This window comes from Lynx rufus, unplaced genomic scaffold, assembly GCF_022079265.1.
Source record: "Lynx rufus isolate CCGP_SWC_20201006 ecotype Redwood Valley unplaced genomic scaffold, mLynRuf1.p SCAF_6, whole genome shotgun sequence".
In the NCBI taxonomy this organism is placed as follows: Eukaryota; Metazoa; Chordata; class Mammalia; order Carnivora; family Felidae; genus Lynx; species Lynx rufus.
In genome coordinates, this window is record NW_025814878.1 from 105,814,735 (window position 1) to 105,830,958 (window position 16,224).

The 16,224-nt window shown below is 48.8% G+C and overlaps 1 protein-coding gene and 1 long non-coding RNA gene across 5 annotated transcripts in view; one reads left to right on the top strand and one right to left on the bottom strand.

The window, feature by feature from the left end:
* TRERF1 (transcriptional regulating factor 1) overlaps positions 1–16,224 on the top strand; it is a 209,376-nt gene that overhangs the window by 142,828 nt on the left and 50,324 nt on the right. The gene's annotated exons all lie outside the window — the stretch shown is intronic.
* Positions 6,825–12,219, bottom strand: LOC124529396 (uncharacterized). The gene is made up of 3 exons (XR_006966325.1): positions 12,161–12,219; positions 7,329–7,440; positions 6,825–6,978 (listed from the first exon to the last, which is right to left on the bottom strand). It is a non-coding gene; the product is annotated as an uncharacterized LOC124529396 (long non-coding RNA).

Genomic DNA, 16,224 nt, shown 5'->3' on the forward strand with positions numbered 1-16,224 from the left:
CGGCTCGAACCCATGAACTGAAAAATCATGATCCAAGCCGAAGTTGGGTGCTCAACCAACTAAGCCACCCAGGTGCCCCTATACAATTATTATGCTGTGTTTTCATTCTGTCCTGGTTTTTTACCCTACCAGTCAGACATCGTTGTTGTATATAGTAAGTGTTGATACGGATGTATCTACATACTTATCATTATCTTTTCTCACCCTTGTTTCATGAATCTGAGGTCATTTTCCTTCTGCATGAAATAAATACTTTAGCATCAGCCTTTAGTGAGAGCCTGTTGGTTGTAAATTCTCAGATTTTTTCCAGTTTGCTTTGGTTTTGGGGCTTTTGTTGGCTTGAAAATAAATGTCTTTATTTTGCTCTCCATTTTGAGAGGTAGCTTTACTGAATATATTCTCTTAGGTCATTGAGGCCATTATTTCACTGCTTCTGGCCTTGAGATTGCTGTTGAGAAAGTCGGCCTTCAGTGTAATTGCTGTTCCTTTACAAGTGACCTGGCATTTCTCTCTGGCTGGGTTAAAAACAACGGTTTTTGTCTGTCTGTTTGGTTTTGGTTTTAATAGTCCTGGAAATTTCTCACCTTTCATTTATTTGAATATTGCCTCTTTTCTGTTCCCTCTGATACCTTCTTCTGAAACTCCTATTAGACTTATGTTAGGCCTTCTCACTCTGTTCTCTGTATCTTTTTTTTTTTTTTTTAACATTTATTCATTTTTGAGAGAGAGAGCGTGAGTGGGGAGGGGCAGAGAGAGAGGGAGACCCGGAATCTGAAGCAGGCTCTGTGCTGACAGCTCAGAGGCAGAGATCGGACTCACAAACCGTGAGATCATGACCTGAGCCAAAGTTGGATGCCCAACTGACTTGAGCCACCCAGGCGCCCCTGCTCTCTGTATCTCTTAACCTCTCTTTTTCTCTGGGCTGAACTCAATAATTACTTCACATCTTCCTTCCATCCAACTCCTGTATTCTGTGATTCAAATGCTGCTTAATCCACCCACTGATTGCATCCATTTTCTTTTTGATACTTTTATTTATCGTTTCTAGAAGTTCTGGTTCATTATACTTCAGATCTGCTTGGTGATTTTTTTCCTAGTCTCTTATTTCCTGCTCATGTTTGCAAACTTCTTTTTTTATTTCTTTAATATATTCAGGTAGCTATTTGGACATCGTAACATTTTTTTGTCTGGTAATTCCAGACTCTGAAATGCTTGGGGGTCTAGTTCTGCTGATCAGTACTCATGGCGCCTTGTTTCCTGTGCACTGCTCGTTTTCCTTGCAACTTGAAGAATTACTTGAGGTATTCGTTGATGTTGACTTTTCCAGAGAGAATTTGTATTAATTTCTGCTAATTGCTTGCAGGGCACTAACATCCAGAAATCACTTTAAATTGATTTTCTGCCGAAGACTTCTCTAGCTACATAAGAAGCATCAATTCAAACTCCAAACCTGTGTGAGGTCCAGCTTGTGGTTACAGATTTCCAGGAGAGATCTGTCTCCCATTCTACCAGCCCAAGGTCAGGTTTCCTTGCAGTCCCCTTCTGTGTTGTGCATTTATTTCTTATTCCCTGAGGGTGGGGCCTTCAACCCCAACTTTATGGAGGAACTAGGTTTTTTTCTTCTGGCCCCTGAGCCCTGTGCAGCTCTCCTGGCAAACATAGAATCTCTAGGGTTCGACAGGAACCCTCAGGGCAAAAGTCAGCTTTGCTGCTAGCCCACTTCTGAGGGTTGCTGCTTTGGGTTTGTTTTTGGTCTTTGAAGAATCCTTCCATTAGCACAGCTCGGTGATGTGTATACACTTCTTCTATTTTACATTTTATCCAGTATGTCAGTTGTTTCGACAGGGAAGGTCAAGAGGGCATCTGGACTGCCATATTGCCAGAAAGTATATCTTCTTTCTTCTCCACCATAGCTCTGAGGGGCAGCAGCTACTAGTCCTTGTTCACAGAAGAGTGAACCAAGGCTCAGAGAGGGCACGTAACTGGCTGCAGTCACAGGGCTAACAGGTGATGCATTGTGAGGTATGTCCTCTCCTGTCCCCCTTTCCCACTTTCCCTCTCCCCAAGGTAACTGTTGACCATTTTTGGCGGATGAACTTTATGCTCACAAGGGATAAGGAGTCCCTAGCAGAATGCTTTAAATAGCTGCACAGCTTTGGGAAATTTGTTTACGAATCTATTGTTTATCTTCCTTGAGAGAGGAAATGGCTTCTGCATATTTTGTGGCCTATTTCTCCAGCAGTCACCAGCAACTTTCCCGCTTCACTCCCACTCCTCAAAGGCCTCCTGGCTCCAGTGCCAGACACATGTGTGTCTCTTCCAAATCCCAGCTTCCTCTCCTCTGCATGCCACTCTCTCCTTCCCAGTCTCCTCCCTCCTCTTCCCCTGCCCCCACCCTTTCTGCTGTCGGCTTTTCCGTCTCTTGGTATGTGCCGTTCGTTGGAGGAGAGGCCACAGAGCACAGTGGGTAGGCTTTTTGAGCTTTGGGGGTAGGGAGAAAGAGCTGAGTTTGAACCTCACTCTGCCACTTACTAGCTCGGGGTCTCTGAGCTTCAGTTTCTTCATCTGTAACAGGGGGACAATAGACCGACCTATTTAAGGACTAAGTAAGACTGTGCACGTTGAGCTGGTGACAGGAACTTGGAGCATCTCAGCACTGAGTCTGTGATAGTCGATATTATTATGACTGAGACAGACCCCTTCAAGGCCCGAGCTTTCGTTCAGTGGTACTTTTAAGTTGACAAAAGCTGGTTTATGAAACATGATGAAAATGGAGGCAGAAATCTAGGGGCGGTGTGGGATTCCCAGTTTCACCACTATGTTCTTCAAAGTGGGGTATTTTTTAAAGAAAGTTTGAGGGAAAACAGAGCCTACACTGGTCTGGCCAGTATTTACAGAGGATATAAACCAAGGGTTCTGGAAGTGAGATACTCAAGAATCTCGGTCCTTCCTCCAAGATGTGCCCTCTGTCATGGAACCGTGAGGGGGCTGGGGCCTCATGACGCTTTTCCCTTGCGGACTGGGGACTTTTCCTTTGTGGACCCCCCAGATCAAGGGAGGGCACAACCAATCCACTGGACACATGTCCAGCGAGGGTGAGAGAGAGGTGGCCCTCACTGTCCGTTTTACTTTCATCCTTATAGCCGGCGTGACACTTTATTTCACACACTCCCTTCTGTAAAGTGGCTTTATATCACTCTCAGATTTACATCGCTTCCTGATTTGAGATCTGTCAGGCAATGACTTTATTCAGCGTCTGCTATTCATAGTGACCGTAGGCTTTATACAGTAGGCAAGTGGCATACAAAAAAAATGCATAGAGTTGGTGGGACCCTAAAACTACTCTAAAAAATAGAGTCTGTTTATTTGAAAAGACTTTATGACCAAAAACAGACATAAAGGATAAACCATCTTCATGAGATTAAGTGTTGGGTATACAGAATGGGTTGCCATGGGGGGACAGCACTGTATCCTATTGAGTGGCCAAGGAAGGCTGGAGCAGACAGACTGGAGCTGGCCCGATGGGGCGGGTAGAGTGAGGCAGCTGGGTGTAGAAAAGGTGTGAACCAATGTGAACAGAGATGGGTGTTCTCATGAGCCAGTGAGACTCAGTGCGGTGCTTCTGGCTGGCTCCTCTCGGAGAGCCACGTCCACTAGCATATCAAAAGCCCTGAGAAGTCCTGCAGTCAATGTTTGACTGTGTTTCACCAAGCTTCCCAAGTGTGTTTGACCAGTCGTGGCCAGTGAACATGGTGGTCTTGGGTGGATTAGCATTTGGCTTCTGTCTCACTAACAAATGCTTAGTTGACTCTAGGTCCTCAGCTCACTGTTGTAAAACAGTGATTGGCAACTTTCTTTAAAAATGCAGTCTGTAAGTATCAGCGATTTACTTGGAATCAACTACTTGTCTTCCTTTTCCAGGTGTTTCTCAACTATCTAGAAGGATGCAGGTTCTAGGAGCCTGGGCGCTGATGTTGCTATGGTTAGAGAGGGGCTTCTTTGTTCTCCACAACTCCCAAGATGATGTCCTAGATATGCTCCACCCAGCTGAGGGGCCAGGCCTAACCCCACCCCTGCCTGCAAACCTCAAAGTCTATTAACAGCTCTCTCCCCATGATGACTCATGTTTCCTGTCCCTCCTCCATTCGAGTTACTCAGAGCCGTGAGCCAAGATTGATTACTTATACCATCCAACCGTCTTTGCCCAGAGAGAGCTCAACTGGTAGATGAAATAGTCTTCATTGGGTGACAACCCAGCCCAAGTTCTGTTTGTCAGCCCCGCACAGGGAAACAAGGGGTTTATTCTAGGTGCAGTCGTGGAGGCCGTTTTCCAGAACCAGGAAGTTCAACGCATTATGTCTGGGGCTGTCTAGGAGTTTGGGGAGCCAGGATTATTATGGATACAGAGACCAGAGGAGCCCCAGGCAAAGGACTCCTATGCTGTCAGGGGCACTAAAAGCCAATGGATAGATGATTTTTTTTTTTTAATGTTTATTTATTTCTGAGAGAGAGAGAGAGAGAGAGAGAGAGAGAGAGAGCAGGGGAGGGACAGAGAGAGAGAGGGAGACACAGAATCCGAAGCAGGCTCCAGGCTCCGAGCTGTTAGCACAGAGCCCGATACCAGGCTCAAACTCACAGACTGCAAGATCATGACCTGAGCTGAAGTCAGATTCTTAACCACTGAGCCACCCAGGCGCCCCCAATGGATAGATGTCTTAAACGGAGTCTTTAAGTGCTGCTCTGGAGATTGACATTAGTTCCTTCTCACTGTTGGGTGGGCTCCCCTCTAAAAATATTTTTAAAATCTTTATTATATTAGTCATATACATTCTGGGGTTTGTTTGTTTGTTGGGTTTTGTTTTTAATTAAAACCCTGTAGCTGGAGCTTAAGTCTGCTCAGGTACCCTCCCCCACTCACTCTCTTCCCTGTTCCTAAAGATGGCAGAACTGAGCCTGAAATCAGGCTCCCATCCTGGCTCCCATCGCTCTTTCCCCACCGTAGATTAGGATGCTTACGGGTAGTGTGAGGTGGTAGAAAACCCCACTGCCTCAGTATCCTGACTCAGGATTGTTGTGTGTCCCCGGGACCAGGCAGTGGCTAGCGAGGCTCAGCCATCTGAGCCTTCGCAGGTCAGAGCCGGAGGGACCTCCTTGCAGCCCATCAGGCCCAACCTCCTTGTTCTGCGGAAGCTGAGTCTGAGATGCAGGGAGGGGAAGTCATTTGCCCAACAAGGTCACAGGGCCAGTCTCCTTTTCTGTTTGGTCCGGGTTATCTTTATATTGGGTTTGCATTTCCTGAATACGCAGCAACCGAGTGGGGGGTGGGGGTGGAGGGCAGCAGGGGAAGTGGGCTTAAAAGAACCCCGTCTGAGAATGTTTAAATTTCCTGTGAGTGTCCCATGAAGAGGGAGATAATCTATGTGCACATAATCAAACGGAGAGGGGAGACTTGGGTTAGGTCCAGAAGACCAACAATGGGGGGGAGGGGGGGAGGCGGGAAAGAAGGCAGACAAAATAGGAGCTATTGAGAGAAGGCTGGGACACTTATCGATGGAATAGAAATAAATAGGAATTTGGGTTTTTTGCACTTTCATGATGCCTCCTTGTTAGTGTTTTTGGAGGACGTTCAAGTCACGTGGGTGCCCTAGTCTCATTTTAGTGGCAGTGGTTTTGTGGTCTCTAGGGGGCCCTTTGGCCTGGGACCAGAGGCCTCCGCTTTCGAGTCCCTCGGGTTTTCTCATACTGGCATGGGGGATCCTTTGGAAATCTCTTCCTCCACAGCTTAGCTCAGAATGGGAATGCGGCCTCCTGCGGGGCCTGCCTCACAGAAAAATAATGGATGTGAGAGTGCCCTCCACACACTGAAGCTTAGGTTGGCCTCGTTTTTCCTTCGCGAACACCTGCCTTGGCATGAGCTCTGAGAGAGTTTGGTGCTTCCGCTGGGGAAGCTTTCATTTTCCCACCGGATCAGGTGGCAGATGTGGGCCACCGAAGCCACCCCGGGCCTGCTTCCCTGGGACAGCCCCGCCACACAGTGTGTCCCAACTTCCTTAAAGGGACCGTTGTTGAGGCTGGCCCAGAGGCTGTGACTAAAAGTAAGGAAACTGCAGCTAGGGACAGAGTTACTGACGGTTTCCAGGAATCTGAGAGCTGGGGGCCCTCTTGAAACAGGAAAGGAAGTAGACTGTCTCCTTATCTGGTATCATGGCAGGAATGAAATGACTCTTTATGGGTAACAGGTACACCCTTTCTTCTTTAATGATACCCACAGATATTGTTAAGCTTTAGATGGCCACTAAATAATTACTTGTCTTTTCTTCTTGGGGTCTTGAACTGCTTGAGGGCTAGACCCCAGAGAGCAGGGCACCTCCTTCATTACCAGTAACCACATGGGAGGACTTGGACTGAGTCAGAGTCCCTCTCAGGTACCTCCTGAGTTTCACTGACCCATGGGGGGCCGAAGGCCTGTCTTGCAGGGGCGCACCTGGCCCAGAAATCTTCCCTCAACAATGAGCAAGTCACGTGAGCAATTACATTCTTCGGTTTATTTCTCTGCCTAGTGCATGACGTGCTAAAACGCAAGATGAGGCTTAGTTTGTGGATTCGAGCCCCGCGTCGGGCTCTGTGATGACAGCTCAGAGCCTGGAGCCTGCTTCGGATTCTGTGTCTCCCTCTCTCTCTGCCCCTGCCCCGCTCACACTCTGTCTCTCTCTCTCTCTCTCTCAAAACTAAACAAACATTTAAAAAAAATGTTTTTAAACGCAAGGTGAGGCTTTCCATGGTGTCTCCCCATCTTCATTAGGGATGAAGGTGAATGAACCCGGATGTAGTGGGTAGTGGGGTAAATACGGTTGTTAGTCCCTGCACCAGAGGGCCCCAGACCGCGGAGGTTTCCCAGCGGACGGTTCATACAGTGTTTCTCTCTTCCTTATCGTGTCCACTTCTGGCAGCTTCTGCCCCTGAGCACCAATCTGCTAACTGAAACAAAGGGAGGGCTCAGGGTTGCCCAGGAAACGAATAACCACACCAGTTCAATCCTGACTGAGTCATTGGGCCCGATCTAAACTGTACCCAAGTCATAACAAAACAACAGGAACCCCACCCCAGGTGGTGAGCCTCCGTGAGTCCTCACTGTGTGCCATGCACGTCCCGTACATTCTCTTGGTTTAATCTTCACCAAAAAACTGGAACCGTAGGTATTGTTATCCCTCCTTTACAGATGTTGAAACTGAACCTCCTCTCCCCACCCCCCACCCCCACCGCCACCCCCCAAAAAAAAATAAAAAATAAAAAAAGACAAGATCAACCTGCTGGGTCTGGGTTCTTACTTTGCCAATGGGAGCTTAGGATTTGAACTCTGGTCTTCTGACTCCAGAACAGCGGTCTTGGCATTGCTGTGAGGAAACTGCCTACCATTTGTGTCTCTCCAGGGAGAAGTTCCTGAGGAGTAAAAAAAAAAAAAAAAAAAATTTCCGGATAGCTGGAGCTTATCCCTTTCGGACTCAAAATAGGTTTTTTTGGTCTAAAGTGCATCAGCTTCTTTTCCAGCGCTTCCAAGCTCATGGCCATGTGCTGGAGGGTTGAAGGTTGCTAAGTGCTGGTGGCCAGATTCCCAGGGCACGTCTGTACTGTGGTAAAACTGGCTTTGACCCTCGGGAAGTCAAAGAGAAAGCTGGACGGCTCCAACTAGGGAAGTAGCTTCATGCTAATAAGATCTGTGATGGGGAACCAGGGACACTGCAGAAGATCACAGGAAGCCTCATCCTTGGGCGTCAGAGGGCTGGAGGCCCAGACCTTTGTCACTAATTGTGTGACCTGGGGCAGATTATCCCCTCCATATTAATCCCCTCGTCTTTTAAATAGGGAAAAACACTTCTAACCTCACAGGTTTGTTGTGAGGACCAAACAAAATTGAGGACAAAAATACATGTCTGTGCTTTGTTCACTGCTTTCCAGAATGCACACCCTCCTGTGAACTCCTTGATGTCCCTGTCACAGGCTCCACATTGGAGCCCAGATGATCTGTGGCTGTGGACCAGGGGACCCGTCTGCTCTGAGCTCTACAGATGCCTGCAAACACGCCCCATGGTCATCAGGCCAGGCCACTCTGTATCTCAGCATTGACCTCATCCCAGGGCTGTCAAAGAAATGGAACCACGAGCTTCTTATTTTATTTGGAGGGGGGAGAAAAAAACAAAGAAAAGAGAAAAATTGATTTTCTTTAACCTGTAGCTTTTTTTCCTTTCTACCCTCCTTGCTGTGAGTGGAATTGCCACTTCATTTTTTTTTTTAATTTAAAAAAATGATGTTCTGGGTGATGGAGCATAATATTTAGACATGTTGAACTGACAGCTGATGGGTGTGTTATTAATACACTATCACCACAAATCATGTTGCAAGGGTTGGTGGGGAGGAGATTTGTGTATAAATGTGTGTGTGAGCTCACACGCTTGGATGATTTAACGTAACTGGGGGGGGGGGGTCCAGTGACCCTTATCAAAAGCAGCTCTTGGGAAGGTTAGCCGTGGGACATGGTCTGCTCTTCAGAGAAGGATTCCTTTGTGAATTGAGGGGGTCTTCTCCATGTTATCCTGTAGGAACAGAAGTTCTCCCCTTCCCCCCTCCCTGTCTCCCTCTCTCATGTCCTTAGTGCCCATGGGTACCACATATTATGCTGGTCCCTGAAGACAGAGTTGATGAGGCACGCCTTAGGGGCGCCTGGGTGACTCAGTTGGCTAAGCGTCCAACTTCCGCTCAGGCACGATTTCACGGTTTGCCAGTTCAAGCCCCGCTCTGCGCTCTCGCAGAACTCACAGACCTCCCAGCCTGGGAGCCGTCGGTCCGGCTGCCTCAGTGGCAGCTTCTGTTGTAGTCTCAAAACAAAACTGAACTCTCACAGTACTCCCCGTCTTCACAGGTGCAAACCTGACATCTGGGCGCCATCCTGACACCTCCCCCTCCGGCCCCCCTGTACCCATCCATCACTAAGTTCTGTCACGTTCACCCCCAAATACCCCTCTGTCACTACTCACATCCGAGCCGCCTGGCCTGGACCACCATAGAACTAGGTCCCCCCTGTATCCCCACTCACCCATCTCCAGTCCACATCTGCTCCACAGATCCACAAACTGTGGTCCGTGGGCCAAATCCGCCGCTGCCTGATTTTGTATGGCCCATGAGCTCAAAATGCTTTATACACATGAACACTTGATGATACGGGAACACTGGCTTTGAACCCCAATTAAGCAAAATGTTATCCCTCCAAAAAATCTTTCCGTTCTCCCCATTAACAGATCTATATTACAAAAAAAAAAAAAGTACTCCATTATTAGTATGTTTTCAGCTTCCTTGAAAAATTTGTAGAAATTTATATATCCTTTATTACATAGGTGTCTACATCATAGCCTTGGTTTTGCCATCTGGCTGCAACACCAAGAATATCTTCTGTCTGGCCCTTTACTTTGAAAAACTCTGTTGACTTCTGGTCTACACTGTGTTCTTTTCAAGATGGAAATCTGGTGAGTCACACATGCTTGGACGACACACACACAGACACACACTGCTCAAACTACTTTTATGGTTTCCCATTACTTTTAGGATAAAGATAAAACTCCTTGCCCTCAAGAACCTTGGGTGGTCTGGCCCTTGCCCCGCTTCCGGTTTTATCACTATGACCCTTGATCCTGCATTTCAGCCACTCTGGCCCTTTTGTTGTTGTTGTTCCTTCTGTCTACCGTGTTCCCACCTGCCACAGGACCTTTGCCCATACTGCTCTTAACTGTATGGAACGTGGCAGTTCACATCATTTCCACACCCTTCTCATCTTTCAGATTGCAGCCTCACTGTGACTTCCTCAGAGGATCCTTCCCACACCTCTCTGCTGAGGTCACGGCCCGTTATTATAGCCATCCATCACATCCATCACAGTCACAGAGTTACATTTTTCTGTGTCTGACACTGCCTCTCCAGACTGCAGGCCCCATGAGAGCTGACACCAAGTTGTGTTAGCCACCCCCCACTCTGTATAGTAGTATATAGTAGGCACTCAATAAATTTTTTGTTATAATGCATGGCTGAGAGTCAGGGGAAGTTTTCATAAAAGATGTTAAGTCTGAACAGGAACTTGTAGTCTGAGAAGGTGGAAGATGAGAGAAAGTGATTTCAGGCAGAGGGACCAGTGTTCTGGAAGCTCGGAGTAGCTCCATAGGTCTGGTGCTCAGGATGTGTATGGGTGAATGGATGGGCAAATCGTTGCACAGGTAGGTGAGGCCAAATTGTGAGGGCCCCGTGTGCCAGGCTGAGCTGTTGGGAATCTTCTCCTGTTGACCAGGGGGACGCTGGAGGTTTCGGGCAGAGGGGTGGCGTGGACAGGACTCCTGGGGGGAAAGTGGGCTGGAGGGAGCGAGGCCAGCCATGACTCGGCAGGGGAGTGACAGGAGAAGATGGTCAGGCAAGGCCATGGAAGAGAGGCCGACAGGAATTGATAACCTATTGGAAGTAAGGGGATACTGGGCTCTTGGGGGTCCCAGGTTTCTGATTCAGGCCCTTCTGGTACTTAAGACGAGTGAAAAGAGTTGGGGCAAGGGTAGAGGGGTGAGAGTTCATGTGGGGCCCAGGAAGCAGAGGGAGTAAATGCCTCCAATCTCCATTTTCTCTGCGAAACAGAGAGTCAACTGCTGAGACAAAGGCCTTTTGGGTTCAGGTCACGGATTTTGGCGCTTTGCCCCTGTTGCCAGCGGGGGGGTGGGGGGGGTGCCACCTCTCCCCCATAAGGGGATTCTCCTCAGCCAGGAGCAGCGGGGGACGCTCAGACTGAGGATTTATGTCCCAAATAGCTTCTCTGCGGGTTAGTAGGGCACTTCAGGAGATCTTATAGACCTGCCTTTCCTCTACCTTCAAACGTGATGGCTACATGTCCTCTGTCAGAAATCCTACCTTGAAGGCCTTTGAAAAAGGCATCTGGCTTCCAGAAACTGTTCCCCGAGGGCCTACCTCACCCCTCTGAGCGCCACGAGGACCAGCCCTCTGCCCCCAGAGAGTCTGTCTGACCCGTGGACAGAGCTGACATGTAAAATGCACAAAGAATAATGCACAAAGGTGTGGTTCAGCGACATACTGCATTTTTGTGGTTCACAAGGCACATTCACACACAGGTGATGCACTCTACAACGACCTTCACCTAATGATTGGCACCTGCCCTTTCCCCCCCCCCCCCCCGCCCCCCAGACCACCCACACGGCCCCCTCCCTCACAGGTGTGGTTGGGGCCACACGGGCACCTGCTTCCAACAGTTGTACTCAGTTCCGTAACCGCGTAGATGAAATGTGACGTGAGCTGATGACCTCTGAAAACCAAAAAGAAATAGAAATGCGGTTTCTGTGAAAAGGCAAGTGAACGCTTTAGGAAGAATTTATAAAAGCAAGCCACCCAAAGAAAACCCCTGCTCAGGTGTGTGCACGACAACTGCTGGAGACCCGCGCTAGGTGGAGAAAGAAAACGCGTCTGTTAGAGGAGTCTGCACCATGGCTCCTTGACGGGCGTCCTCAGTTTTCAGCTCCTTTTTACAGACACCGGACTAGAAAGTGACAGGTTATGCACGCATCCCGGGGTGATTTATGCAGAAAAGACAAATGCAGAGCTCTCGTCCACAAATCCACACCCAAAGGCCTGGACCCCACCTCAAAAGATTAGTAAGATATTTGCGTTTGAAGCTAACATAAGATTTTAGGAGCACCTGGGTGGCTCAGTCGGTTGGGTGTCCGACTTCAGCTCAGGTCATGATCTCACACTCCGTGAGTTCGAGCCCCGCATCAGGCTCTGTGCTGACAGCTCAGAGCCTGGAGTCCCCTTCAGATTCTGTGTCTCCCCCTTTCTCTGCCCCTCCCCTGCTCTGTCTCTCTGTCTCAAAAATAAATAAAAACATTAAATAATTTTTTTTAAAAAACCATAAAATTTTAAGGCATGAATGTAGGGCTTGTAAGTGTCCGTGCAGGTTTTTCGGTGTTTTATTGTCTGTTTTTGAAGAGGTAATAGCTTCCCATGGTTTAGTAATTGAGAGGAATATAAAAAGTTATAAAATGAAGTCTCCTTCCCACTCTCTTCCCATTCAGCCCGGACACAGCCCCTCCCGTCCCTACCCCACCCCAAGTACAACTCTTACCGGTTTCTTGGATCCTTCCAGATTGTCTTGATGCCCAACAACCAGCCGTGAATGTAAGTCAGGCCTCATGATTCACGGATTCCATGTTTGCAAAGTCTCCCACTCTCTCAAATTTATTTGCAACCCCCAAGTCCATACTCGCGGCACTTTCGAAGTCATTGGCGGACATGCACAGAGCAGTGGAACATTTGATTTGCCCCACACGCGTCCCCGGCTGAGGTTGACCTGCGTGGTGCATTGCCTTCCTGTTTCGGCTCTTGTGCTGCAAACAGGTGTCCTTTTCCCAGTCTGTTTGGTGCCACGTTTTTCACATTCTTGTGCTTCCTGTTGATTTCACTGTTTAAAATGGCCCCCAGGCGTGGTGCCGATGTGCTGTCCAGTGCTCCGAAGTGCAAGGAGGTTGCGTGTGGCTTATGGGGAAAATACTTGTGAGATAAGCTTTATTTAAATAAGAATGAAAGTGCTGCTGGCTGTGAGTTCATTGTTTATGAATCAGTAATATATATATTAAATAAGGTAGCTTTGAACGGAAACATACATAAAACAAGGTTGTGATCAGAGGCTCACGGGAACCTAACCTCATATTTCTTCTGGAAGCAGTGGTACACTGTTCACTCATGAGGTATTCGTGGTGACTTCACAGGACATGTTACTGCTAATAATGAGGATCAACTATTTACATATATATATGTATATTCCTTTTTCTAAAATGTTTTTAATGTGTATTTTTGAGAGAGAGACAGAGTGTGAGCGGGGGAGGGGCAGAGAGAGAGAGAGAGAGAGAGAGAGAGGGAGACAAAGAATCTGAAGTAGGCTCCAGGCTCCGAAAGCCCGACACAGAGCTCGAACTCACAAACCGCGAGATCGTGACCTGAGCTGAAGTCAGACACTTAACCGAGTGAGCCACCCAGGCGCCCCTATATGTATATTCTATTTTAACTTTGGAAAGCTTTCCATATCAGTTCACAGAGAGTTTCGTTGCTCTTTTTAACAGCTGCATAGTATTCCATTGTGTGGTTATTCCTTAATTATCTTTAATCAGTCCCTTAGTGATTGGCATTTGAGATGATGTCGATCTTTGGCTATTCTATACAATGCCACAGTGTGTATGCTTGTGTCTAGGTTGTTTGGATGTGTCCGTCTGTTGTCTGTAACCAGCTTACTAGAAGGGGAATTCTGAACTCCTGGGTGTATATCCTGAAGAGAGTCTCGGAGAGATTCATAGGGGGCACATCAGTGCTGTCACAGGGTGTCAGTGGGAGATGGGTAGGGTAGTGAAGTGTGATGGGTGCAGGTTCCCACCTGGGGGGGTTGTGTGAGGGGCGTGTAAAGGACTTGGCACTGTGCGTGGCCCGAGGTCAGCATCACATGCGTGTTAGCTGTTATCTTTCTTTACCATTCTTCTTTATCTTTATCATTCTTCCTTCCCATCTGCCCGGTAGCGTTAGTCCAGCTCACCCACATGGCGTTGGGTGTCTGTCCTGCTGCCCTCCCATCAGCACTTCCCCGCAGTCGTCCTCCACCTGGGGCTGGAGGACACCTGGGCACTGTTGGGGACAATCTTATGCTGGCATCCGAGGCTTAACCAGCTTCCTGGAAAGAGGAGTGTCTCCTTCACCTCCTGGTCCTTAGCCAGGCACACAGCACTCATGTTTGACAAACTTGTTTGCCGAATTCTATGAACACTGAGTGGATCTGCTTTGGGCCCAACACTGGTCATGGAAGAGTGGAGAAGGGAGGGCGAGACATAAAAATAGAGGTATTAAGACACAATTCTGCACCTTTAGAACTTAAATTCTGGCATTGGTTGGAAAATAGAATATCTGAGGTGACTCCCTGATGGAGTGATATTTCCAACAAGCAGAAGGATGCATGTCTGAGCCTGTAAATCCTCCCTCTGCAGTTTGGTTCTCACTCTCCCCGAGGCCCCCAACCTTTAGGGGCTCTTTTTCCACCCTCTGATTTCAGTCACAGGGGCCCTGGGGGATGCCTCACGGCAGCCCCCTGGTCTTAGAGCAGCAAAGGGAAGTTGTCTGGGCAAGAATTTGAGACAGAGAGATAATGGCGGCCAATGACCAACTGGATATCGGACTTGGGCAAGTCCAGACAGGTTTTGGGGCTTCTCGGGGATATAAAGGATTACCAGAGGAGAGAGCAAATTCAGAAAAGGTAAGATACCCTCCTGATTCCCTGAGGCCTCTCAGTAGCCGTTTGGGTAGATGGAAACCAACCTTTGTGGCTTTCCACATCATCCACATTCCCACTGTTGACAGTGGGAATCTCGGGTGAGGGGGTTGTCGGGCATGTTCACTTCCAGCTTTATAATATTTGAATCCTTAGAAGCATCTGTAAATTAAAGCACACAGGTTTTCTTTTCTTTTTTTTTTTAATTTTGTTTTGTGTATTTATTTGTTTTGAGAGAGAGACAGTATGCGTGGGGGAGGGGCAGAGAGAGAATTCCAAGCAGGCTCCGTGCTGCCATCGCAGAACCAGATTCGGGGCCCAAACTCGTGAACCATGAAGATCGTGACCTGAGCCGAAACCAAGAGTCAGGCACTTAACCGGCTGAGCCACCCAGGCGCCCCTAAATCATAGTTTTTCTTCATCGTGGCATGCTGTGATTTGGAACGAAGGCCCTCCTGACAAAACTGGTCTCCACAGCTCTATCAGCTTGTCCCTTGCAAGATGTTCACCCCCGTGATCTGTTTACTATTTGCTTCCCTCCACTCAGCAGCTTCCTGAGGGCCCTGGGACAAGGAGCCCCTGTCATCTGAGTGAGCAGGGCAACCTCCCTCAGCACACAAAGAACAAAGGAGACATCTTGGGGCAGCAAGGCCACCGAGTCACATCTTGGTCAGGGGGCTACAGGGTGACAGGACGTTTGAGGTGGGCTCTGAGGCCCTGTGTCTGGCTTCACTGAGCAAACACCTACATGGTGCCAGGCGTGAGGCACAGGCTGGGTCCCAGGGCTGAGCAAGATGGGATTCCAGCTGCCCTCAGATCTGGAAAGGTGGGGGCGTGTGCCATGATGATGGGCCCGAATCCAATCCACGGGGGGCTGGCGGAGGGAGCCACTCAGGAAGTGCCTCTGGGAAGGCCTCCAGCCCCTGACACAGAGGTCCCTCTAGCTTGTCCCACAATTCCCCCCAAAGTCTTAGAACTCCGAGCCAGAAAGGGCCGTGCGGATGCTTGACTTAGCCCCCTTATCTTCCAAGTGAAGAGCCTACGGGCCATAGCATTGCCCCAGGGTGGGGCTGTGTTGCTGCTGCTGTTTACAGAATGCCCAAACGTGACACTGACGTCATAACCCATGGAACCTCCTGGAGACCAACAGACACCCCACGCACAAAGAACACTGAGGCGCAATTATTTTACATACAAGGGAGCATCACTTACTTTGTTTCCCAGTGAGCTGTAAGCTGTGTTCCACAAAGAAGTGTGTTTTCCCCAAGACCCCGACCCCATCTTTAAGACCTTGGGTGTCCAGGGACATTTGTTTCTTATATTCTGATGTCTTTGAAGACCTCAGACCAAAGCCAAGCCAGCTGCTCCATTTGGGAGCTGAACCCCTGTCCAACTGCGGCTCAGGTCACAATCTCATGATTCATGGGATTGAGCCCTGCATCAGGCTCTGTGCTGACAGCTCAGAGCCCAGAGACTCCCTCGGATTCTGTGCCTTCCTCTCTCTCTGCTCCTCCCCCACTCGTGCTCTGTCTCTCCCTCTCTCAAAAATAAACAAACATTAAAAAATTTAAAAATGGTAATAATAATTCACCCTGAGGTCAGAGGCAAGGTAAAGGAGTCAGATCTACCCCCCAGATCCACCGACCTTCCAGCCCGTCTTCATCCCCTACACTCCCTACGGCTTCGTCAGAGCAGCTGGAGGGGAATCTTCCATTCTCCCAGCCCTGCCCTGCCCTACCCTACCCTGCCCTGCCCTGGACAGCTTCAGGGATGAGGATCCTTTCTTTGGCTGTAGTCCCAAGTGTTGATTCACAAAAGCGGTGTCCTCAGTCCTCGGGGGCAGGAGTGGTGGATCCTCCCTGTGGCCCCAGGCCCGGACC